The sequence below is a fragment of the Bos javanicus genome, chromosome 9 (assembly GCF_032452875.1).
Source record: "Bos javanicus breed banteng chromosome 9, ARS-OSU_banteng_1.0, whole genome shotgun sequence".
Lineage (NCBI taxonomy): Eukaryota > Metazoa > Chordata > Mammalia > Artiodactyla > Bovidae > Bos > Bos javanicus.
The window spans coordinates 51,967,053-51,992,390 of record NC_083876.1 but is presented as its reverse complement, the minus strand read 5'-3'; the positions used below and the strand labels follow the sequence as shown (position 1 = coordinate 51,992,390).

The 25,338-nt window shown below is 38.1% G+C and overlaps 1 long non-coding RNA gene across 1 annotated transcript in view; it reads left to right on the top strand.

Moving 5' to 3' along the window:
• LOC133254427 (uncharacterized) overlaps positions 1-25,338 on the top strand; it is a 108,537-nt gene that overhangs the window by 69,431 nt on the left and 13,768 nt on the right. Inside the window, exon 2 of the long non-coding RNA XR_009738670.1 lies at positions 7,997-8,065. This is a non-coding gene — a long non-coding RNA (uncharacterized LOC133254427). The remainder of the gene's footprint in view (positions 1-7,996; positions 8,066-25,338) is intronic.

Sequence of the window (25,338 nt, the reverse complement as noted above, 5' to 3'; positions counted from 1 at the left end):
ATTAATATACAATATTTGTTTTTCTCTTTCTGACTTCCTCCATTCTGTATAACAGGTTCTAGGTTCATCCATCTCACTACAGTTAACTCAAATTTCTTCCTTTTTATGGCTGAGTAAATTGCATTATATATATATGTATATATACCACATCTTCTTTATCCATTCATCTGTCGATGGCTATCTAGGTTGCTTCCATGTGCTGCCTTTTGCAAATAGTGCTGCAATGAACTCTGGGGTACATGTGTCTTTTAGAATTGTGTGTGTGTTTTTTTTTTTTTTTTCCAGGCTATTTGCCCAGTAGTGGGATTGCTGGGTCATATGGTAGTTGGAGGATGGTGAGCTACAGTCCATGGGGTCGCAAAGAGTTGGACATGACTGAGTGACTGAGCACAGCACAGCACAGCATGGTAGTTTTGTCCCTTGATTGTACTTTTCAATTTATAAATACTATGCCTCCACCCCTAGGTTACCCTTGGACCTCTGTGGGTCTCACATTGTGCTTGGAAAGCAAATCCAGCCATTAGCTATATGATGATGATTTGCTGGGTCTATATCTCCAGTTAGAATATCTCTTGATTTCTAGTTCCATAAATTTAGCTTTTGGCTGACATTATTCTGTAGATGACTGGAACTTGAATCGATATAAGAAACAAGCAAAAAAACCCCTGAATTTATTATCTTTTCCATAAGCCAGTAGTTTTCAATAGAGGATGATTTGACCCCATTGGGGATATTAGGCAATGTTTAGAAGCATTTCCATGACTGGGATGGGAATTAGAGAGTGTGCTGCTGCTGCTGCTACTGCTGCTAAGTCGCTTCAGTCGTGTCCGACTCTGTGCGACCCCATAGATGGCAGCCCACCAGCCTCCCCCATCCCTGGGATTCTCCAGACAAGAACACTGGAAAGGGGTTGCCATTTCCTTCTCCAATGCATGAAAGTGAAAAGTGAAAGTGAAGTCGCTCAGTCGTGTCTGACTCTTAGCGACCCCATGGACTGCAGCCCACCAGGCTCCTCCGTCCATGGGATTTTCCAGGCAAGAGTGCTGGAGTGGGGTGCCATTGCCTTCTCCGAGAGAGTGCGCTACTGGTATCTAATACATAGAGGTCACGGATGGTACTAAATATCCTACAATGCACAAGATAGTCTCCCAGAACAAAGAATGAATAGTGTCAATAGTCCCAATCAGATTAAGAAACCCTGTTTTCTATTTCTTATTTCACACAAAATTTATTTCCCGTTGTGTATGGGAATAGCATGACTATTTGCCATGTCACATAGGCTAGAATTCTACAAGTCATAAAACAGTAAAGAAGGAGGCCTCAGACGCAAACATCCCGTGTCAGAATCCCATCATTGCGACTTACCAGTTGTGTGACTTTTGGCAAGTTACCTAACCTGTAGTGCTTGGCACCTAGTGGTGCTCAGTAAATATCATCTACTCTTGTTATTATTATACTGACTTTTTGGACCAACCCCTCCTTCCTTTCTTTCCTGGTAATATCTTAATTCAGATCATCATTTTTCTTAAATAATGGAATAATTTTTATAAATGATTAGGCTCACCCTGTATAAATTCATCCTCTGCATGCTTATTACAGGATGTTCTTTCTAAAGCATAGTACTGATCATGTCATTCCCCAATGTAAAATCCTTCAGAAATTTTCATTGTTTGTAGGAGAAAGTCTGAATTCCTTGACATAGCATAAATAACTAAAGGGAATAATTTATCTACAGATGTCATTATTTTTATGACTTACCTACACTCCTACTATAGCTTGTACTCCAATTTGCTGAACTGCTTATTACCTGGATTCACCAAGTTTAAATTTTATTCACAGAAAACCAGAATAAATGACCAGAATCAAATGAATGTCACTCACATAAAAATAATTTGTTGAGTTAAATATAATGACAACTGTTATGATAGTAAAGATAAAAACGATTTCAATCTTTCCTGCTCATTATGATTTAACTACTATTAGTTTTAAATTTAATTTTCTAATTTCTCTTCCCAGATTTATTTTGTAGAAGTATTCATTTGTTTCTTAGAAGTTTACAGCTGTAATATTAATAACATGGGAGACGTGAATTAATTTTTTAAGGTGGCAACACTCTAGGCAAATGGTTGTAACTCTGTAGGAGAGTTTCCTGAAGGCTGTGATCTCACAAATAATTAGTAACAAACCCTAACATGTCCATAGAGGAAGGGATTGGTTCAAATTCAGGACCATATTTTGCTACCTAACAAAGGACTTACTGAGGCTATCCACTGCTATAAATGTAGTTATTTTCTTAGTATATCACATCAATTAGTGGCTTTTGGTCACTTTTACATCTTTCCCACTGAGACTAAAATGAATCATCTCATTTTTTCCTCTAATGAATCACTTCTGGACAGATACACTGCTAATATTGCTAATATTTGATCTAGGCCCCAGGCCAAGATCCAATAGATTCCCCGTGAACCTGAAAAGTAACCAGGGACTTGATGTTGATGCTGTTTCGTTGCATGAGAGCAAATGATCACTTTAGCATTTCTGAGATTAATGACTATTTTCTTGGTGTTAAAAGGCCATCAGTGAGAGTTTGCATTTTAGTTCTGTAGTGCATAATATATTTGGCAATAAAGCTGTAGATTTAAATAAAATTTATTTTGAAAATACATTACACTCTAAAATTTAATCTACTTTAAAATTGTTATAAACTCTTTGAAATGTCTCTCTGATGATGCTATATAAATTGTCAAAACTGAAAAAAAAAGTGATATGGAAAGTGACAATCCATTCTTAAACCCACTCCATGTACTAGTATCATGAACACTATATAAAATCAGGGAGTCTTCGTAATTTCCCATTATGCCTTAGAATCCAAATGATTTGGGAGAAGATTGCATATGTGTGCTTGGTCACTCAGTCATATCTGACTCTTTGTGACCCCATGGACTGTAGCCCACCAGGCTCCTCTGTCCATGGGGATTCTCCAGGCAAGAATACCGGAGTGAGTTGCCATGCCCTCCTCCAGGGGATCTTCTCAACCCAGGGATGGAACCCAGGTCTCCTGCATTGCAGGCAGATTCTTTGCCATCTGAGCCGCCAGGGAAACCCAAGAGAAGATGAATTTAACTTGAAATTCATCCCCATTATATACTGTATTTTAACCCCATAAACATGATTCACTTTTGTTTAGGTTAGTACTTATTAATAATATTAACAGAACAACCAAAATGATAGAGTACCTTGTGTGCTATTTTTACTGTCCTTTATGTAGCCTGCAGTGTAAGTGAAGTTGACATTATCATTAAATGAGATCTCATATGTAATTAAATGTATGCCAATAACAGTAGTCTTATTAATATCTTTGGCATCATTTAGTTTTTCTCCTCTTTTTCATTAATTAGAAATAACCTCTTTTAGTATCTGTGAACACTTCAAGAACTGTCAAACTTTTCTCTAGCCAACCTTCAAAGGTCAAAACTAGCAGTGACACCTAAAATTCAAATGTAATTAGTTTGAGATTTACAGGGATTGTATGCCAATCTTCCAATAGCTTAGAAGTGACGTGGTTTCTAACCTTTCATGGCCCAAGAGATGTTCAGATAGATGTGAAGATAAGTAAAAAAAAAAAAAAAAAATACAACCATCACATTGACTGCTGGTCTAACTTTTAGATTTTTTTCCTGACTTGTTTTTTAGAGTTTGTGTTTTTGCACTTTCTCTTGATTTTAAGAAAAATATCTCTCTCATAGCCTCCTAGCACTGAGTTGGTATTCTTATTTAAAGCTTAGCTCACGTGGTGTATACTTGGATCATTAAACCAAAGGACTTGTACAGTCATGATTTTTAATGAAGCATGTTTGAATAATTATGCTAATTTACAAAGCACTAGAATCAAATCAAGTGATCAAAGTTTTCATGATTGCTATCATGTGTTTCTAACCCCCCTCTGCCTCCCTCACAATTTGCTGCATGTGGAAGCCTTTTTCAGGAATGTATTTGGAAATGGGTATTAATCAATGTTAAGCATTAGGAAAAAAATTTTACATGGAGTGTAAGACACTTTATGTTGTGCTTCTGTAGTGGACTATATGTGACTGTGAAGGTAATATTGCTCTGCCATTCTCTTGCCTAAATACCGCCTACAATCAATACTGCATTCTGCCTTGACAGAAAACTGAATTTTTATCTGTTAAATGTGTGAGCTTGGGGCAGTGATGTGTCTGAAGTGGTTTAAATCTGAAATGTGATGTGCTGCAAAGAGAGTTGATTGACATCTTTGTTTATTGAAAAGTATTACATGAACAACAAAACACAGGCAGAGGCAGAACACTCCATTGCAAAATGCAGCTGTGTTATTTTTCAATCCTATGTGCTCTTCCCCTTTGAAGCTTGTCTGATGTAATAAAGCCAGAGGATATAAAACAAACAAGAATTTTCTTTGATTCGACACTCAAAAATTTAGACAAGGGTGGTTTTTTTTTTTTTTGGTTTGGTACAAAACCTTTCCCATAGAATTCTCCCTGCTCTGACATTCTATGAGGATATTTACTTCTGAAAACTTGCATTTAAAGTTATGTTCTTATGTTTATGAATTTGAGTATAAATTCAGAATTATTTAATAAGAAAACAAATTGGAGAGGGTTGAACATTTTTATGTATCTTCTATAAATGAGAAAAAGGACATTAATGACACTAATCTTAAAGCACTGAACATGCAGAATAAGAAATTAAGTTCCTTTTAAATTTTATGTTAGAATAATTATCCCCCTCAATGCAATTTGCCCATGTTTTATTAAAGCTTTATTATGTCAAGGTAAATAGAGGTTAATGCCGCTGTTACTTCTTCCAATGAAGTATTATCTTTAATCTTGCTTTAATAAAATAGTGGTAAATTGCACAGTAGGGGTAATCACCATGGGCTAATTTAGAGAGTTGTAAAATCCTTTACCAAGTATATGCTGTAGTTAAAAATAGAAATAGTCTTAAGAAAACACACATTGCAATGCAACTTGAAGGAAGTTAAGGAAATTGCTATTTGTAATTTTGACTACTTATTTAAATTGATGTATGTTGAGTACCTACATATACATACTACAATTGAGTATGTATAAGGCTCTGTGCTGGCTTTACCAAGTGTATGGGAGTATATAAATGTGGACTCTCCCTGAGAATCTTGCAATTGAGCTCTTGGGCAAATACCTAAAAAAGAATAACTATGCTAACTGTGAAGCCTGCCATAAAAAAGTATGGACATCCTTGCCTTGGATACTTAGAGAAGGAAAAGATCATTTCATGTAGAGGATTAAGAATAGGTCATCTGAATTGAGTCTTAAAGGAAAGGGTAAGGTGGGGCTGGTGTCACTGGAGTGGGAAGGATACTTTAGGTAGAGACATGGATAAGAGCATAGAACTGGAGTCAAAGTGTACCAGATGTCAAATCAAGAATGTCTTGCCTGGTTCAATTAGAGCTGGGACGTGAGACTGAAAGCCAATCAGAGACTACTGCCACAAGTCAGGTGATAAGCAGAGAAAACTTTTAATTGTTTGGAAGACATGCTAAACTATATATATTTAGCATGAGAAAAGTAAAACTCTTTCTTTCTATACATATATATATATATACATATATATGTGTGTTTATGTGTGAGTATATGTAAATGTATATTATATATTTATATATATGGAGGTGTATAGATCAATCTATCTATATATATGCATATATTCAAAAATAGAAAAAATGAAGGTTTTTAACATAGAAATCCTAATTTTTTTCTTCTCCCAATAGATCACCAGGTGTTTTTTGAAGGCCATTTTTATAGTAGTATTTGTAAGAACATAAAAGAATTAGAGTATAAAAGATCAGGAAATGAGAATTATAAACTTAAAATGTGAGTTTTGTTTGACAGAGAAGAATTAAAGGAAACTCCAAGGATTTGAGCCTGGAATATGGGAAGAATAAAGCATTATTAATATAAAGAGACAAGAAAGAAGAAAATTGGGAGTAAAAATGTTAAATTTTGTTTAGAATGTATTAAGTTGGTGTTTTTGGACTTCCCAGGAGGCACTAGTGGTAAAGAACCTGCCTGACAATGCAGGAGACATAAGACATAGGTTTGATCCCTGGGTCGAGAAGATCTCCTGGAGGAGGGCATGGCAACCCCTACTCCAGTGTTCTTGCCTGAAAAATCTCATGGACAGAGGACCCTGATGGGCTACCGTCCATAGGGTTGCAAAGAGTAGGACATGACAGAAGTGACTTTGAATGCAGGTGCTATGATGATATGAAAGGTGACAAGCAACTGGGTATTAACAGAGTTCAGGGAATGCTTGCTGATTTGGTTGTTTAGGTACATCAGATAATAAAACAAAATAGTATTTTTTTTTAAGACAAGCACATGTCTCCTTAAAGACACATGCTAATTAAAGTGAAATACAATAGCTCTTCTAAGTGGTTTTCAGCTTCCAAGTAAAATCAATCAGATAAGATTATTTGGAATCGTTTATTGTCTGTAGTGAAGAGCTAAGGACTTCAAATGGGTCATTGTCATCAAGATGACCGACACACTAATTTGCTTCCAAACTACCACTTCGTTTGAAGCCTGGTCCTATGGTGCTGAACCTCATTCTTGTTCTTGAGATTGTGTCAGAGTGAGCCATCAGCTAAGAGTATATAGTTTTGCCATCTTGTGTTTTTATGAGCAATTTAAATGACCCAAGATGTAGTAAGGCAACAGACAGTTAACCATCTTTGACAAATCACATTGTTTGAGGGTGGAATAGATGGTACTTGTACATAAGCAATACAGACAAAATACAAAATGTGCACAGGCTCTTCTGTCCTCTGGTACCTTATTGTTCCTTCCCTACTCTCATGTCCCTTCTCTTGGGGTCTTCACAGCCATTCTTGCCTGTTCCAATTTTGTATTTATTTTTCTTAATGACAACCTCCTAGGTCTTGGTAATATCTGGACTATTCATCTAGTTTCCTTTAAGTTACCATTTTCTCATTCCAAAATTATCATTACCTTAAACTCTTAGACTTTCTCTTAAGCATAACATGATCAGAAATTTCACAAAATATAATGTGTTCACTTTTGCCTTTAGACAAGCCTGAAGAACTATTTTCATTGTCACAAAAGTTGTTTCAACCCTACTGCTTTAGGGAAGCGCTGTTCCTTATCTCTGAGTTGCTGTGCCATGGAATAGCAAGTCTGATTATAAGACCTCACGCAATGAAGGTCTAAAATGATACTTGCCTCTACTCTGCCTTTCTGAAGTCTGAGAGAGAGAGAGACCTTAGCTCTTTCAGCATGGAACTCTAGTCACTCTCAGAAAGGAAAAAGATGTAAGCAGTTCTTACTGGGACTTAGAAAATTCCTCTAGAATTATTCAGAGATGAGCACAAAGGGTAGAGAAAATCAAATGTAAATGATGTTCCTCTTTAATTTTCCTGTGGGCTATATTCTAAAGCAAACAACAGTACATTGGATGACTTTTGTGGATGACGAGCTGTTTCCTTCTGTCTTTCACAAGCCTCTGTGACAGTAAGGGGTATATAAAGCTCTGAGTGAAGATCTGAAGCTGTTATTAAAATGGAAATATTCAAAGCAGGCAGGAGTCTGTGAGAGTCTGTTCTGGAGACACATTAATGCATTTGAAAGGATATTAAAGCTTAACATAGAGAAGAAATAGTTCTAATGGCAAAACGTAAAGCTGCTTAACAGAATTACACCTAGAATTCTGTGTATTAGGTTTAAAACACCTTTACTCTTATATTGCTCAGAGTAAAGCTATACATTGGTTGGAATGCTTTACAGTTGTCTTATTTGAAGTTTTAACATTCTTAAGTGAAAAATTTTGCTCTGGTTTATGCTTTTATAGAGTCAACTGACAGTACTTCTCACCGTGGTGTGGGACTTAAATGTGAGCCATGTTGTGCCATGTTTGAATCAATATGGAACAGTTTTTCTAAAAAAAAATCTGACTTTCTTTTATGCAGACTATTGAGGTGGGTCCATCATGCCAAATGCTAGAGTATGTTCCATTCCTTGGAAGTAAGAGAGAAGAGGTAAGGTGAAAGTTATGTTAGTACCTCTAAGAAAGAGTTCATGTTTATGTTTACATGGAAGAGCCTGACCCCATTCATGTGTAAAAAAATGAGATCCATTTAATAAACTGTTCTCAAGCAGCTCAAAGCCAACAACACAAGTAAAAGGAGTCAAGCCAATGGTAGGTGGATATAAAGCCTTTTTGTAGCCTAGATGAGTCACTCTTACGGTGTAGTCATGACTGTTTTCTAAATATTGTTGGGTAGTAGAGGGTAATTTTGATTCTTTTATCCTTTAAGATGTCACCCAAAAACATATTCCAGAGCATTTCATAAACACAAAATGTATGAGAACACCAAAACTATCTATCTATACTTCAATATTCTAGATAGTAAAATATAATAGAAAATAAGCCTCTGCCCTTAAGAAGTTTATAATTCATCTGTGGAGATGAATTCATCTCCACAGATGAATTATAAGCTCAAGTATAAAAACTGTTTAAAACATTATATATGAAGGGGAAGATATCATAGAAATGGAAATCAAAAATTCAAAATAGACAAAAAGAGGAGCTGGAGTTGGAGAATTTACTAAAAAAGAGTTTTGTGGGTTCACAATTATCATTTAGGAAAAAAATCAAGAAGAACTTTGTAGGTAGGAGAATAACATCTGTTGCACAATGGCATACAGAATCTGACCAAGGTTGGATAGTTAACAATATTTGTCAGTGTTACAATATTAGTAACTTAAAATTAGAACAATTTTATTACTTTCTAATTGCATAGATTCTAGCATGATTTTGGAACGTTACAGTTAAATTCACAAATTGAGGATGACTACCATTTTGGATTACTTCAGATTTGGATGTCACACTATGTTCATCCAACGATGAAACTCTGGTTTCATTTCTAAAGGAAATGTAATTTTTGTTATTTAAGAGTTTTATACATGCTAGGTGATTAGGCAAAGAGTAGAAAGATTTTATCTGAGAAATAAATAAGATGCAAACTCAAGTCCCATATACCCTATTGCTTGAGCACACTGTCATGATTTCATAAAATTACTGCATAAAATTATAGTGTACTTTGGGAAAGTGATTATAAGACAGACACAGATGCACAGGTTATGCTTACCAAAAGAAAATTTGGGGGAAACCAGGGTCTGAAATCAATTCACATTTTTCAACATATTCCAAATAATAGCCCCAAATAAAGACTAAACTGTTTATAACATTGAAGTATGATTTATAAGAAAAATATATTTTCTTCATTCATACAACCAAAATGTATTTCTCATATATATTTGGTCTTATCCATGGTTCTTGGCTCACAGTTCTCCAAACTCTAGGAATTTTCTAAGTATTGAGAATAATAAAGGTGCCTTTTTTTTATGTTGAGATGACTCTATCCCAGGGATATTGTAAGGACTAAGTGGGGTAATGTGTATAATGTATATAAAGTGCCAGATGTAGAGTACCAGTTGTGATTATTTTAAAGAGCATATTTTTATATGTCATGATATATCTACTTTGTTACAAAGAAAAATATCTGTTAAAGTATGACAGAATGGGAGATGAAAGAAATACAGAAATAGTGGGAAAAATAAAAAAGAAAATAAATGTGTATGAACTAAACTCTCCAGTGAAAAAACATTTTCAGAATAAAAAAATATTCTAGCTATATGCTGTTTATGAAAGAAATTTAAAATTATAGATGGAGAAATGTGAAATTTAAAGGAAAGTATATATATCAGATAAAGTCTAATGAAATGAAATCTGATATAATTATTATATTTGTATGCTAGGTCGTGTCAGTCGTGTCTGACTCTCTGCAACCCCATGGACTAAAGCCTACCAAGCTCCTCTGTCCACGGGATTCTTCAGGCAAGAATACTGGAGTGGGTTGCCATTCCTTTCTCCAGGGGATCTTCCCGACCCAGGGATCGAACCCATGTTTCCCATATCTCCTGCATTGGCGGGTGGGTTCTTTACCACTAGTGCTATCTGAGAAGCTCTGATGATTATATTAAGGTCAAACAAAACAGACAGAAAGGCAAAATGGCATTACAACAGATGAAGAATACTATTCATTATGATAATAGTTAAAAACCTCAGGAAAACAGTAATTCTACTTGTAATGTGCTGCTGCTAAGTCGCTTCAGTCGTGTCCGACTCTGTGCGACTCCAGAGATGGCAACCTACCAGGCTCTCCCGTCCCTGGGATTCTCCAGGCAAGAACACTGGAGTGGGTTGCCATTTCCTTTTCCAACACATGAAATTGAAAAGTGAAAGTGAAGTCGCTCAGTCGTGTCCGACTCCTAGCGAACCCATGGATTGCAGCCTACCAGGCTCCTCATCCATGGGATTTGCCAGGCAAGAGTACTGGAGTGGGTTGCCATTGCCTTCTCCAATTGTAATGTACTTAATCATATAACTTGAAAATATTTAAAAGTAAAAATTGGCAAAATTGCAAAGTTAAATTGACACTTTACTAATACTTTACTAGGAGTGACTACTTTAGTTCCTAGTAAACGACAAATCAGGTGGATTAAATAGTAGGATATTGAAATTTGAAAAGCCCAAGAACAAACTCATCTAATTGACAATGAAGTACTTTATCCAAGTATGAGCTATTTTTAAGCATATCTGGGACATATATGTTGGCTGTGTACTAGCCATAAAAACTAACTTGACAAATTTCAAAGACTGGTGTCATAAAGCCCACACTTTTGATTACTGTGCTATTAAGTTAGACATTAACAACAAACAAAAGCTACAACTAATAATAGACATTAGATAATGTTGATGGCAACCCACTCCAGTATTCTTGCCTGAAAAATCCCATGGGCAGAGGAGCCTGGCTACAGTCCATGGGGTCGCAGAGAGTCGGACATGACTGAGCGACTAAGCATGCACATGCAAGAGGTGAATTATTTAAAAAACCAGTTCAGTTCAGTCCCTCAGTCATGTCCAACTTTTGTGACCCCATGGACTGCAGGACCCCAGGCTTCCCTGTCCATCACCAACTCCTGGAGCTTGTTCAAACTCATGCCCATCGAGTCAGTGATGCCATCCAGCCATCTCATCCTCTGTCGTCCCCTTCTCCTCCTGCCTTCAGTCTTTCCCAGCATCAGGGTCTTTTCTAATGAGTCAGCTCTTCACATCAGGTGGCCAAAGTATTGGAGTTTCAGCTTCAGCATCAGTCCTTTCAATGAATATTCAGGACTGATTTCCTTTAGGATGTACTGGTTGGATCTCCTTGCAGTCCAAGGGACTCTCAAGAATCTTCTCCAACACCACAGTTCAAAAGCATCAATTCTTTGGCGCTCAGCTTCGTTTGTAGTCCAACCTCTCACATGCATACATGACTACTGAAAAAAACATGGCTTTTACTAGATGGACCTTTGTTGGCAAAGTAATGTCTCTGTTTTTTAATATGCTCCCTAGGTTTGTCATAGCTTTTCTTCCAAGGAGCAAATGTCTTTTATTTTCATGGCTGCAGTCCCCATGTGTAGTGATTTTTGAACCCCCAAAATAAAGTCTTGTCACTGTTTCCATTGTTTCCCCATCTATTTTCCATGAAATGATGGGACCAGATGCCATGATCTTAGTTTTCTGAATGTTGAGTTTTAAGTCAGCTTTTTCACTCACCTCTTTCACTTTCATCAAGAGGCTCTTTAGTTCCTCTTTGCTTTCTGCCATAAGGTCAGTGTCATCTGCATATCTGAGGTTATTGATATCTCTCCCAGCAGTCTTGATTCCAGCTTGTGCTTCATCCAGTCTAGCATTTCGCATGATGTACTCTGCGTATAAAATAAGTAGTGAAGTGAAAGTTGCTCAATCATCTCTGACTCGGTGACCCCCATGGACTATAAAGTCCGTGAAATTCTCCAGGCCAGAATACTTGAGTGGGTAGCCTTTCCCTTCTCCAGAGCATCTTCCCAATGCAGGGATTGAACCCACGTCTCCCGCATTCCAGGCAGATTTTTTACCAGCTGAGCCACAAGGGAAGCCCAAAAATACTGGAGTGGGTAGCCTATCCCTTCTCCATGGGATCTTCCTGACCCAGGACTCGAACTGGTGTTTCCTGCATTGAAGGTGGAACAACAATTTAAAGACAATTTAAAAAATTTAATAGCATTTAAAGAAATACTGCATGTCAAAATTTTGAAGACGTGGCTAAAATAGAACTTAGAAAATTATAGCCCTAAATGTTTACATTAGAATGGAAAAAAGTCTAACCTTCCAAGTTAAGAGGTATGACTGTTCTATACATCAGTGTCTGTGGGAGAGGGAGAGGGTGGGAAGATTTGGGAGAATGACATTGAAACATGTAAAATATCATGTAAGAAACAAGTTGCCAGTCCAGGTTCGATGCACGATACTGGATGCTTGGGGCTAGTGCACTGGGACGACCCAGAGGGATGGTATGGGGAGGGAGGAGGGAGGAGGGTTCAGGATGGGGAACGCATGTATACCTGTGGCGGATTCATTTTGATATTTGGCAAAACTAATACAATTATGTAAAGTTTAAAAAAAAAAAAAAAAGCTTATACTACCAAGTTAAGAGGTATGAAAAAAAAGAACAACAGAAAAAGACAAGATAAAAGAATTAAAACAAAAGCAGAAATTGGTGTTATAGAAAGTAAATACATGAGAGGATCAATAAAACACTTAAGAAGAATATTAAAATAGAACTCTAGGAAAAATTAATGAAAAAGAATAGAGAAGATTTTTATAAATAACATTAAGAATCACAATGGGGTAAAACTACAGCTTTAAAGAGATAATATACAGAGTAAAATGCAAATGAATAACTTTATGTAATACACACATGTAAATAATAGATGAATGATTAAAAATACATTTATCAAAACTAATTACTGAGAAATGACTATTAGGAGAGAAAATAGCAGACTGATTATTCATGAAAATAGAATGCAATAATTGTTAAGCAAACCAAATTTAGTAATGTATAGAAACTATATAGTTATATTGGATTTGTCTTAGAAATATAATGTTGATCTTCACTTCAGTTCACTTCAGTCACTCAGTCGTGTCCAGCTCTTTGCGACCCCATGGACTGCAGCAGGCCAGGATTCACTGTCCATCACGAACTCTCAAAGCCTACTCAAACTCATGTCCATTGTGTAGGTGATGCCATCCAACCATCTCAGCCTCTGTCGTCCCCTTCTCCCACCTTCAATCTTTCCCAGCATCAGGGTCTTTTCCAATGAGTTGGTTCTTTGCACAGGGTGGCCAACATATTGGAGTTTCAGCTTCAGCATCTGTCCTTCCAATGAATACTGAGGACTGATTTCCTTTAGGATGGACTGGTTGGATGTCCTTACAGTCTAAGGGACTCTCAAGAGTCTTCTCCAACACCACAGTTCAAAAACATCAATTCTTCGGCGCTCAGCTTTCTTTATAGTCCAACTCTCACATCCATACAGGGCTACTGGAAAAACCATGGCTTTGACTAGACAGACCTTAGTTGGTAAAGTAATGCTTAACATTAGAAAATGAATTATCATTAAAGTCTTAACAGCTTAAGTGAGATAAAGCATAGGGTCATATCTTCAGATAAAAGCAAGCATTTGATAAATTGCAACTAAATAGGAACTCCTAGTTTTACTATAACCAGGAAGAAAAAGGACTTCCTAAAATCCACATAGGATATCTACAAAACCCAAAGCAAATATGATTAATGAGAAAGCATTGAAAGCACTGGTTTAGAGATCAAGGAAACAAGAATCTTTGCTATACAAAATTAATTATTCTTCATGAGAGTGTGGGTTTCCCTAAGTTGTATCAAAATGGAGGGGAAAAAGAAACATTGTGGGAACTAGAGACAGACTGTTGGCTCTTGCCTCTAATGGAGTTGTGAGGAAGTGGACTCACAACAAGTAACTTTCTATGAAAAGATGATGGTGCCAATGTGAAAAAAATTACTGTCTTTTCATAGATGGTAACTTCTAGAAGTAATGACAAGCTTCAATTTGATTCAATGTACAAGGTTAGCAGGTCAGAATAAATACCTCTCATCAGTATGAGCTATCAATACTTTTGCTGCATAACTGCAAAACTTCCTTAATGATCTGTCTCTACTCTGTCCACCTTCAAAAGTCTTCTTGTAATACATTAAGAGTAATATAGTAAGGCTTCCCTGGTAGCTCAGCTGGTAAAGAATCCAGCTGCAATGCAAGTGACCCGATTTGATTCCTAGGTAGGGAAGACCTGCTGGAGAAAGGATAGACTACCCACTCCAGTATTCTTGGGCTTCACTTGGCTCAGCTGGTATAAAGAATCTGCCTGCAATGTGGGAGACCTGGGTTCAATCCCTGGGTTGGGGAGATCCCATGGAGAAGGGAATAACTACCCACTCCAGTATTCTGGCCTAGAGAATTCCATGGACTCTATAGTCCATGGGGTCACAAAGAGTTTGACACGAGTGAGTGAGTTTTATATATTCACTCAATATACCTAAAGCATAAATATATGTTCTTGGTATTTTTTACTGACTTTTTCTCAGTCAGTTGACAGCATTTGAAATCCTCCATTCTATACCCTTGAACTTCTCCAGCCTCAACATTGCCTTCTCTGTGTGTCCATCTGGAGGTGGTTATACCCCCTCATTCTACACTCGTCATTCCATTGCTCATGCTGCTGTCTCTTCCTCTCCTCTGTCACTTTCTCTCTCCAACTTTTTGCCTAACTGCTACATGCTGTCAACACTCAAATTGGAACAAATATACTCTTAGGTTGTTTTGGAATCAACTCAGCTAAGTTAAATTCCTTCCTTTTAAAACCCTGGCACCCAATGGATTCTAGGTGTTATATAAGCTGAGTAGTTTTCCTACAATGTGGTAACATTGCTTCCATTTTGGTTCAAAGAGGAACTCTTCATTTAGATAAATACCTAATTTTATTCTTTACTTCAAACGGTTCTAAACAAAATGACGTTAGAACATAAGAAAGTGTTTCTCTCCTTGTATTCTCCCAAATCTCTTGATTTGGCTGTACTATGTCTCAGATATGCAGATGACACCACCCTTATGGCAGAAAGTGAAGAAGAACTCAAAAGCCTCTTGATGAAAGTGAAAGTGGAGAGTGAAAAAGTTGGCTTAAAGCTCAACATTCAGAAAACGAAGATCATGGCATCCGGTCCCATCACTTCATGGGAAATAGATGGGGAAACAGTGGAAACAGTGTCAGACTTTATTTTTCTGGGCTCCAAAATCACAGCAGATGGTGACTGCAGCCATGAAATTAAAAGATGCTTACTTTTTGGAAGGAAAGTTATGACCAACCTAGATAGCATATTCAAAAGCAGAGACATTACTTTTCCAACAAAGTTTCGTCTAGTCAAGGCTATGGTTTTTCCTGTGGTCATGTATGGATGTGAGAGTTGGACTGTGAAGAAGGCTGAGCACCGAAGAATTGATGCTTTTGAACTGTGGTGTTGGAGATGACTCTTGAGAGTCCCTTAGACTGCAAGGAGATCCAACCGGTCCATTCTGAAGGAGATCTGGGATTTCTTTGGAAGGAATGATGCTAAATTCCTTCCAAAGAAATTGAAACTGAAGCTGAAACTCCAGTACTTTGGCCACTTCATGCGAAGAGTTGACTCACTGGAAAAGATTCTGATGCTGGGAGGGATTGGGGGCAGGAGGAGAAGGGGACGACAGAGGGTGAGATGGCTGGATGGCATCACTGACTGGATGGACGTGGGTCTGGGTGAACTCCGGGAACTGGTGATGGACAGGGAGGCCTGGCGTGCTGCGATTCATGGGGTCGCAAAGAGTCAGACACGACTGAGAGACTGAACTGAACTGAACTGAACTGTCTCTTTTTCTTCATTATGAAGATGGTAATTAAATTATGCAATAACAATGACTAATGTAGATGCCCTGAGAACCCCATGAACAGTATGAAAGGGCAAAAAGATAGGATACTGAAAGGTGAACTCCCCGGGTCGGTAGGTGCCAAATATGCTACTGGAGGTCAGTGGAGAAATAACTCCAGAAAGAATGAAGAGGTGGAGCCAAAGCAAAAATGACACCCAGTTGCGGATGTGACCTCTGGAAGTAAAGTCCCATGCTGCAGTATTGCATAGGAATGGAATGTTAGGTCCATGAATCAAGGTAAATTGGAAGTGGTCAAATGGCAAGAGTGAACATGGACATTTTAGGAATCAGCGAACTAAAATGGACGGGAATGGGCGGATTTAACTCAGATGACCATTGTGTCTACTACTGCGGGCAGGAATCCCTCAGAAGAACGGGAGTAGCCATCATAGTCAACAAAAGAGTCCAAAATGCAGTGCTTGGATGCAATCTCAAAATCGACAGAAGGATCTCTGTTCGTTTCCAAGGCAAACTATTCAATATTATGGTAATGCAAGTCTATTCCCTGACCAGTAATGCTGAAAAAGCTGAAGTTGAATGGTTCTATGAAGAACTATAAGACCTTCTAGCACTAATACCCAAAAAAGATGTCCTTTCGTTATAGGGGACTGAAATGCAAAAAATAGGAAGTCAAGAGATAGCTAAAGTAAGAAGCAAATTTGGCCTTTGAGTACATAACAAAACAGGTCAAATGCTAATGGAGTTTTGCCAAGAGAATGCACTGGTCATAGCAAACACCCTCTTCCAACAGCATAAGAAGACTATACACATGGACTTCACCAGATGGTCAATACTGAAACCAGATTGATTACATTCTTTGCAGCCAAAGATGGAGAAGCCCTATACAGTCAGCAAAAACAAGACTAGGAGCTGACTGTGGCTCAGATCATGAACTCCTTATTGCCAAATTCAGACTGAAATTGAAGAAAGTAGGGAAAACTACTAGACCATTCAGGTATGACCTAAATCAAATTCCATACGATTATACAGTGGAAGTGACAAATAGATTCAAGGGATGAGATCTGATAGACAGAGTGCCTGAAGAACTATTGACAGAGGTTCTTGACATTGTACTGGAGGCAGTGATCAAGACCATTCTCAAGAAAAAGAAATGCAAAAGCCTGAGGAGGCTTTACAAATAGCTGAGAAAAGAAGAGATGCAAAAGGCAAAGTAGAAAAGGAAAGAAATACCCATTTGAATGCAGAGTTCCAAAGAATAGCAAGGAGAGACAAGAAAGCCTTCCTCAGTGATCAGTGCAAAGACATAGAGGAAAACAATAGAATGGGAAATACTAGAGATCTCTTCAAGAAAATGAGAGATATCAAGGGAAATTGTCATGCAAAGATGAGCACAATAAAGGACAGAAATGGTATGGACCTAACAGAAGCAGAAGATATTAAGAAGTGGCAGAATACACAGAAGAACCATACGAAAAAGATCTTCATGACCCAGATAATCACAATGGTGTGATCATTCACCAAGAGCCAGACATCCTGGAGTGTGACATTAAGTGTGCCTTAGGGAGCATTGCTACAAACACAGCTAGTGTAGGTGATGGAATTCCAGTTGAGCTATTTCAAGTCCTGAAAGATGATGCTGTGAAAGTGCTGCACTCAATATGCCAGCAAATTTGGAAAACTCAGCAGTGGCCACAGGACTGGAAAAGGTCAGTTTTCATTCCAATCCCAAAGAAAGGCAATGTCAAAGAAAGTTCAAACTATTGCACAATTGCACTCATCTCACACGTTAGCAAAGTAATGCTCAAAATTCTCCAAGCCAAGCTTCAGCAATATGTGAACTGTGAACTTTCAGATGTTCAAACTGAGTTTAGAAAAGGCAGAGGAACTAGAGTTCAAATTTCCAGCATCCGTTGGATCATCAAAAAGCAAGAGAGTTCTAGAAAAACATCTGCTTCTGCTTTATTGACTACACCAAATTCTTTGACTGTGTGTATCACAACAAACTGGAAAATTCTTAAAGATGTGGGAATACCTGACCACCTTACCTGCCTCCTGAGAAATCTGCATAGGTCAAGAAGCAACAGTTAGAGCTGGACATGGGACAACAGACTGGTTCCAATGGGAAAAGGAATATGTCAAGGCTGTATATTGTCACCTTGCTTATTTAATTATATGCAGAGTATATCATGAGAAATGCTGGGCTGGATGAAGCACAAGCTGGAATCAAGATTGCTGGGAGAAATATCAATAACCTCAGATATGCAGATGGTACCACAGATATGGCAGAAATCAAAGAAGAACTAAAGAGCCTCTTGATGAGGAAAGAGGAGAGTGAAAAAGCTGGCTTAAATTCAGTATTCAGAAAACTAAGATCATGGCATCTGGTGCCATTACTTCATGGGCAAATAGATGGGGAAACAGTGACAGACTTTATTTTCTTGGGCTCCAAAATCACTGCAGATGGTGAGTGCAGCCATGAATTTAAAAGACGCTTGCTCCTTGAAAGAAAAGTTATGATGAACCTTGACAACTTATTAAAAAGCAGAGACTTTGCCAACATAGGTCCATCTAGTCAAAGCTATGGTCTTTTCAGTAGCCATGTATGGATGTGAGAATTGGGCTATAAAGAAAGCTGAGTGCTGAAGAGTTGATGCTTTTGAACTGTGTGTGGTGTTGGAGAATACTCTTGAGAGTCCCTTGGAACTGCATGGAAATCCAGCTAGTTCATCCTAAAGGAAATCAGTCCTGAAAATTCATTGAAAGGACTGATTTTAAAGCTGAAACTCCAATACTTTGGCCACCTGATGTGAAGAACTGACTCATTGGAAAAGACCCTGATGCTGGGAAAGATTGAAGGTGGGAGGAGAAGGGGACGACAGAGGCTGAGATGGTTGGATGGCATCACCAACTCACTGAACATGAGTTTGAGTGAACTCTGGGAGTTGGTGATGGACAGGGAGGCCTGGCGTGCTGCAGTCCATGGGGTCACAAAAAGTCAAATAGGACTGAACGACTGCTGCTGCTGCTAAGTTGATTCAGTAGTGTCTGACTCTGTGCGACCCTATAGACGGCAGCCCACCAGGCTCCCCCGTCCCTGGGATTCTGCAGGCAAGAACACTGGAGTGGGTTGCCATTTCCTTCTCCAATGCATGAAGGTGAAAAGTGAAAATGAAGCCGCTCAGTCGTGTCCGACTCTTCACAACCCCATGGACTGCAGCCTGCCAGGCTCCTCCATCCATGGGATTTTCTAGGCAAGAGTACTGGAGTGGGGTGCCATTGCCTTCTCTGGACTGAAGGACTAAACTGATCTAAACTGAGAGTCACTTCAACTTAATATATAAAAAAATTTAGCTCTTCCTGTTCCCTGTGATACTTTCCTTTACCTGTGTTCCCTTTCTTATTTGTTCAAGCCCCCAAACTGCCTATTGTTCTTCAATTATTTATCTCACCTTAATATCTCATGACTGATTTCTATGGATTCAACATTCTAAATACTTCTTAAAATGACCCTCTGGTCTCTATTCTCACCTCAGTTTAGGTTGTGATTATTGTCTTTTTCAAGGATGGTGCAATGTCCTTTCAACTGATTTCCTTGTCCCCAGTTATGGCCTCTTCCTAATCATTCTCTAAATAGTAGCCAGAGACTCTTAGCGACCCCATAGACTGCAGCCCACCAGGCTCCTCCATCCATGGGATTTTCCAGGCAAGAGTACTGGAGTGGGGTGCCATTGCCTTCTCCCAGAGTGATCTTAATGTAACTCAAAGTTCATAGTGCTGCTCTCTCACTAAAAGAGCTTCAGTGACTTTAGTTACTGATAGAATAAAATCTAACCACTTTCACATAGGCTAAGTGTGAGATTTGTCTGTAAGCCTGTCTCTTTTCAGCTCTCGACTCTGCCCTCACACACGCTTCACAATGCTGCTAAGATTACTTCTGTTAGTTCTTTGAACATGTACCTTTAGCCTTTACCTCCAGGGCTTCATATGCATTTCACCTCACTTCATGCCTCATTAAGTCCTCCTAAGTCTCCGTGTTTCAATTGAATGCCATGCCATGGGGGTGAATAGTGCTCTCATGTCCCAGTTTTAGGTTCTCCCTATTCAGGTAATAGCAACACGCTCCTGAAGCTTAATTTATTTATTTTGGACACACAGCACATGGGACCTTAGTTCCCTTACCAGGGGTCAAATCTGTGCTCCTTGCATTGGAAGCATGGAGTCTTAACCACTGGACTGCCTGGGAAATCCCAATTTTATTTGTGTATATCTCCTCAGTTATAACTCAGTGAAGGCAAGGTCCTTATCTGTATTCATCAGTATATCCCCAAGTCTAGTCTAGTGTCTAATGGGATGTAGCTACCTAAGATTCATGTCATGAAGCCAGTAGTTTGAGGATAATGGGCAATATATCTGGTCTTATTTTTCATGACAGCATGCTACCCCATACTCATGCCCACATACTAAAAAAGTGCATGATTATACAAAAACAACAGAGAAGGCAATGGCACCCCACTCCAGTACTCTTGCCTGGAAAATCCCATGGATGGAGGAGCCTGGTGGGCTACAGTCCATGGGGTCGCTAAGAGTCGGACACGACTGAGCGACTTCATTTTTACTTTTCCCTTTCATGCATTGGAGAAGGAAATGGCAACCCACCCCAGTGTTCTTGCCTGGAGAATCCCAGGGACGGGGGAGCCTGGTGGGCTGCCATCTATGGGGTCACACAGAGTCGGACACGACTGAAGCGACTTAGCAGCTGCAGCAGCATACAAAAACAAATGAAAATAAAAAACTTACTTGAGTATCTTCAGTGGAACTCAAATGTGAAAATATGTAAGACGAATGACTATTTTTGGATGCTATTTTCTTACTTATTTTGAAATCATTTGTTATCTTTAATAGCTGTAAGTTTAGAATCAGCTATATTTTTGTATCTCTGCTTAAAGTTATAGATACTTTATTACCAAAAGGGCAGAATACAAAGTGTCTAGTGTGTATAGATTTACCCAGCTCAATGCCTGGCACAAAATAAAATACACACAAAAATATGTGTTAAAATGTTTTTCTCTCTTTGGTCAAGCCATTCCTATTTTAAATTCTGCACTAACAGAATTCGTTGTCATATTGGAGGTGCTTAAGGTTACTTTGGTCAATAAAATATGTACATAGAATGACCTCTCTCATTGATCCAAAACCTATTAAAATGTGAAGAATTAACCTTTGAAGGTAAATTTTCACATTCTATGGTAGGTGCCCTACCTTTTTAATAAAGTATCCAGACCTATGTTTACTTTAAAAGAGTTCTAAACTTTTTGGTTTTAGGATACTCTTTAACTATTAAATTCTAGTGAACTGTCCCAAAGGCTTTTGTTTATATGGATTATATCTAGCAATATTTATTTCCACTAGGAATAAAGAAAAGAATTTTTGAAATACCCAAGTTCTCTTTTATTAACTCTACGAATCATGGCATCATAGCTTGTCATACAAGCTCTAGAAAATTTCTCTGTACATATGTGAAACGACAAGAGTGCAAAGGCAAAATGAAGCCTTAGTATTACAAAAGAGCTTTGACCTCATGGATTCTCTGAGAGCGTCTTGGGGAAGCTAAGACATCTTGGATCACACTTTGAGAAATACTGTTTTAATATATTACCATTTGACACATTCTCAAGCATTGTAAACCTTTCTACATTTCCATAGCTTTGTGAGCATAATCTGTTGTAAGAAACACTTGAAAACTATTTCCTAAAGATACCCTAGGATATTAATAGTCTTACTATGGAAATACTGTTCTTCATTCCAATAAGCTGGAGAAAAACTCAAGCAAACCTCAAAGCCCTTCTGAATTGCAGGATTTCTCAGGACCTGCGTTTTGATAATTGGCATTAGGCATGTTTAACTAGGAGATATCATATTCAGGGTTCTTAAATTTGCTTTATTTGACTAAATTATTGTAGAACATCTTATGGGAATAATGGGGGCTTCCCTGGTGACTTAGACAGTAAAGAATCCACCTGCAATGTAGGAGAACTGGGGTTTGATCCCTAGTTTGGGAAGATCCATGGGAATAATGATATAAAGGATAAAGAATAAAACAATCTGAAATGTATACAAGGTTGCCACTTTATTTTTCAAATCAGGGGCCTCTCACATTAATTATTTGCTTACTTTGTTTAAATATCACAATACAGATATCATACTTACATATTTTTGTTTATTGATTGGAAGAGTGCACCTACGTTTTGTGTATTAGTTAATCAAATTTCTATTTTGAAATATGCCAAGCAACTCATTTCATGACCTTTTCTAATCCATTTGTTTAAGTCTCCAACTATTTCATTATTCCTCTATTTACCAACACTGCTGAAATGCTATCAGATCAGATCAGTCGCTCAGTCATGTCCGACTCTTTGCGACCCCATGAATCGCAGCACACCAGGCCTCCCTGTCCAGCACCAACTCCCGGAGTTCACTCAGACTCATGTCCATCGAGTCAGTGATGCCATCCAGCCATCTCATCCTCTGTTGTCCCCTTCTCCTCTTGCCCCCAATCCCTCCCAGCATCAGGGTCTTTTCCAGTGAGTCAACTCTTCGCATGAGGTGGCCAAAGTACTGGAGTTTCAGCTTTAGCATCATTCCTTCCAAAGAAATCCCAGGGCTGATCTCAGAATCCATTCAGAATGGACTGGTTGGATCTCCTTGCAGTCCAAGGGACTCTCAAGAATCTTCTCTAACACCACAGTTCAAAAGCATCAATTCTTCGGCGCTCTTGTGATTAAAAGCTACAGCTGTTCTTTTTATCCTTCATCTTTAAATTTGCTTTTAATAACACAATCACTTGAAGGTTGAGAAACATTGAGTGAGTGGGGTAGGATATATTCTTACAGTAAGGGAGGCTTTTCTCCTCCCCCCTACATTGCTGTCTTCCTTGCAAACATTTATTCAGGTAGACAAGTTCTATATACCAGGTAAGATGGAGGTGAAATATTATTCTCTGCCTCCTCTAGTTTTCATTTGCACTACTTGATCATGAACTTGAGTGAACTTCAAGGCAGAATTTTGGCAAATGACTCCAGATGGATTTACCTTAAATTTTTTCGGAATTTTAAATAACTTCTGATTCAAATCCATTTGAGAAATGATGGTTTAAAAAGAGCTAAATGGTTTCATTTGCTGTGGGACTTCAGAGCTGTTCACTTGATAATGTGTGTTATCACTTGCCCAGAGAAGGGTAGAATATACAAAGTGCCCCAAAGTACCTAATGATGTAAAATTTAATAGGAGGATGTCTCAAAGTAGAGTGCTACAGAGTAACATTTTAGAAACAGCTGTTCTAGATTGAAATGCGTTTTCTTCATATTGTTTAAGCATGGGGATAGTTTGTGGGTTTTCCTGAACTTTGTTTTAATTTGTTACACTTTTAGAAATAGATTTTTAATTACTTTATTATACAGAGAAAGGTATTGGGCTTCCCTGGTGGCTCAGTGGTAAAGAATCTGCCTGCAATGCAGGAACCACAAATGATATGGGTTCGATCCCTGAACTGGGAAGATCTGAAGGAGGACATGGCAACCCATTCCAGTATTCTTGCCTGGAGAATCCCCCTGGGCGGAGGAGCCTGGTGGGCTACAGTCCACAGCGTCTCAGAGTCAGACACGACTGAAGAGACTTAGTAACATGGAAAGGTGTTAGGAAAACTATTGTTTGATTCACTGGTATTTGCACATATTATAGAAATGAGAAGGGAGGAAATGTTCTAGGTTTTCAAGTCAAGTAACTATAATACCGCTTAATTCAAAAAGAAAGCACTCCACTTATACTCGACGTTAGGCTAAAATCAGATTGATGAATAAGCACTTACTTTTGGAATCCCAGCTAAAGTGTGGCCAGCAATTTTCACTGAGTTGAATACACACAGGCTGATTTCAGGGTGATGAAGGGAATTGGTCTTCTTTCACAGTATCTACAAACAGAGCTTGAATCCAGCTGACTAGAGCCTGAGAACATGCTAGGGCACTTCATATTCAATACACAGCCCTATAAAGGGAAGAAAAATGAGTCTTGTCCAAAACTCTTACCTCAGCACCCACTGGCAAAAGTAAAATGTAAGCTGGGGACCAGGTCTCTTTGAAGCTGATTTTTTAAAAACTCCCTAACGGGCCTCTGGTGGTTCAGATATTGATCGTCAGAAAGTAATCTGTTCGGGTTTGGGGGCATGCCAGTACAAATTGTGGAATGCATTCCTTCCTCTCCAAGGACATGTTGAGCTTTTTACATTGTCTATACTGGTTCACTTGTCAGCTGCCTACCCTATTTGACATGAATTATTTTCTACCTTTTGTGAATGTGTAGTTAAATATATTTAAAAAATAGTAAATTTTATTAATATAGAATCCTTAGCTTGAGTCAAAACATTCTTTTCATCTTTTTTAACCCTCATTTTTCTTCCATAATCATTATTTGATTCCCTCTGGCTGCCTGCTACTTATTTGTAGTAGTACCATTCATCCATTGAGACCTTTCCATCTGTCACACAGCTTTGCTTTCTTTCCCCAGAAGCTTTATTCTCCTACTATGCCGTGTTTACTTTTTTTTTTTTTTTCCTTTTTTAGTCTTCTAGTTGAATTGAGCATTCTTTTGTGCAGGTGTTTTCACCTTTTTTTCTGTTATTGTTATTTTAAAAATGTAAACCAGGCAAAATTATGCCGAATTAGATAAAAATGACCCTCAGAAGGGGCATGTTTGCTAATCTTCAAAGATTGAAATAATTTAAAAAAATTCATTATGTCTTTGTTTTGATATGTAAAGGTAGAATTAGGGTAGATCCAATACAATTCTGACTGTTAAGTGAAGTGATAGGAATTGTTTGAATCAGTATTTGCATATGGGTCAACAGTGATACTGATATGTTACTCTCCATGTGTACATTTATATTTTTACTATGTGTGAGTGTTGATTAAAAGCTTGTTTACTGTGAATTTCCATGCTTAGATGTACTTAAACATAAAATTAACTTTCTGGGTTAACTCAAATTAATCTCTTAGGTTTGCAGATGACCAAGACCATATTTCTCAAACTGCCATTGTTTTACCTGGTGCTGAACCCACTTCCTAAGGAGATATATACTAAGTGAAAGGGACAGCTTTTGCTGTCAAGGGCCTCACAGTCTGTTTGAGGCGGGGCCGTATACTTACTTTTCTCTTAAAGTATCCAGGGCATTAGGAATATGTTTACTGAGATATGATAGATAATGTTAGGATCATATCTGGTTAGTATCAGGAAAGAAAATAATTCTGAAGTATTTTACAGTAGTTTTTTAAGGTGATCAGAAGATAAATGGAAGGATGATACTAGCAATCCAGAAAGTAGTAGGTAGAGAGATATATGGGAGGGGTATAAGTAATTCAGAAATAGTGCAAACATT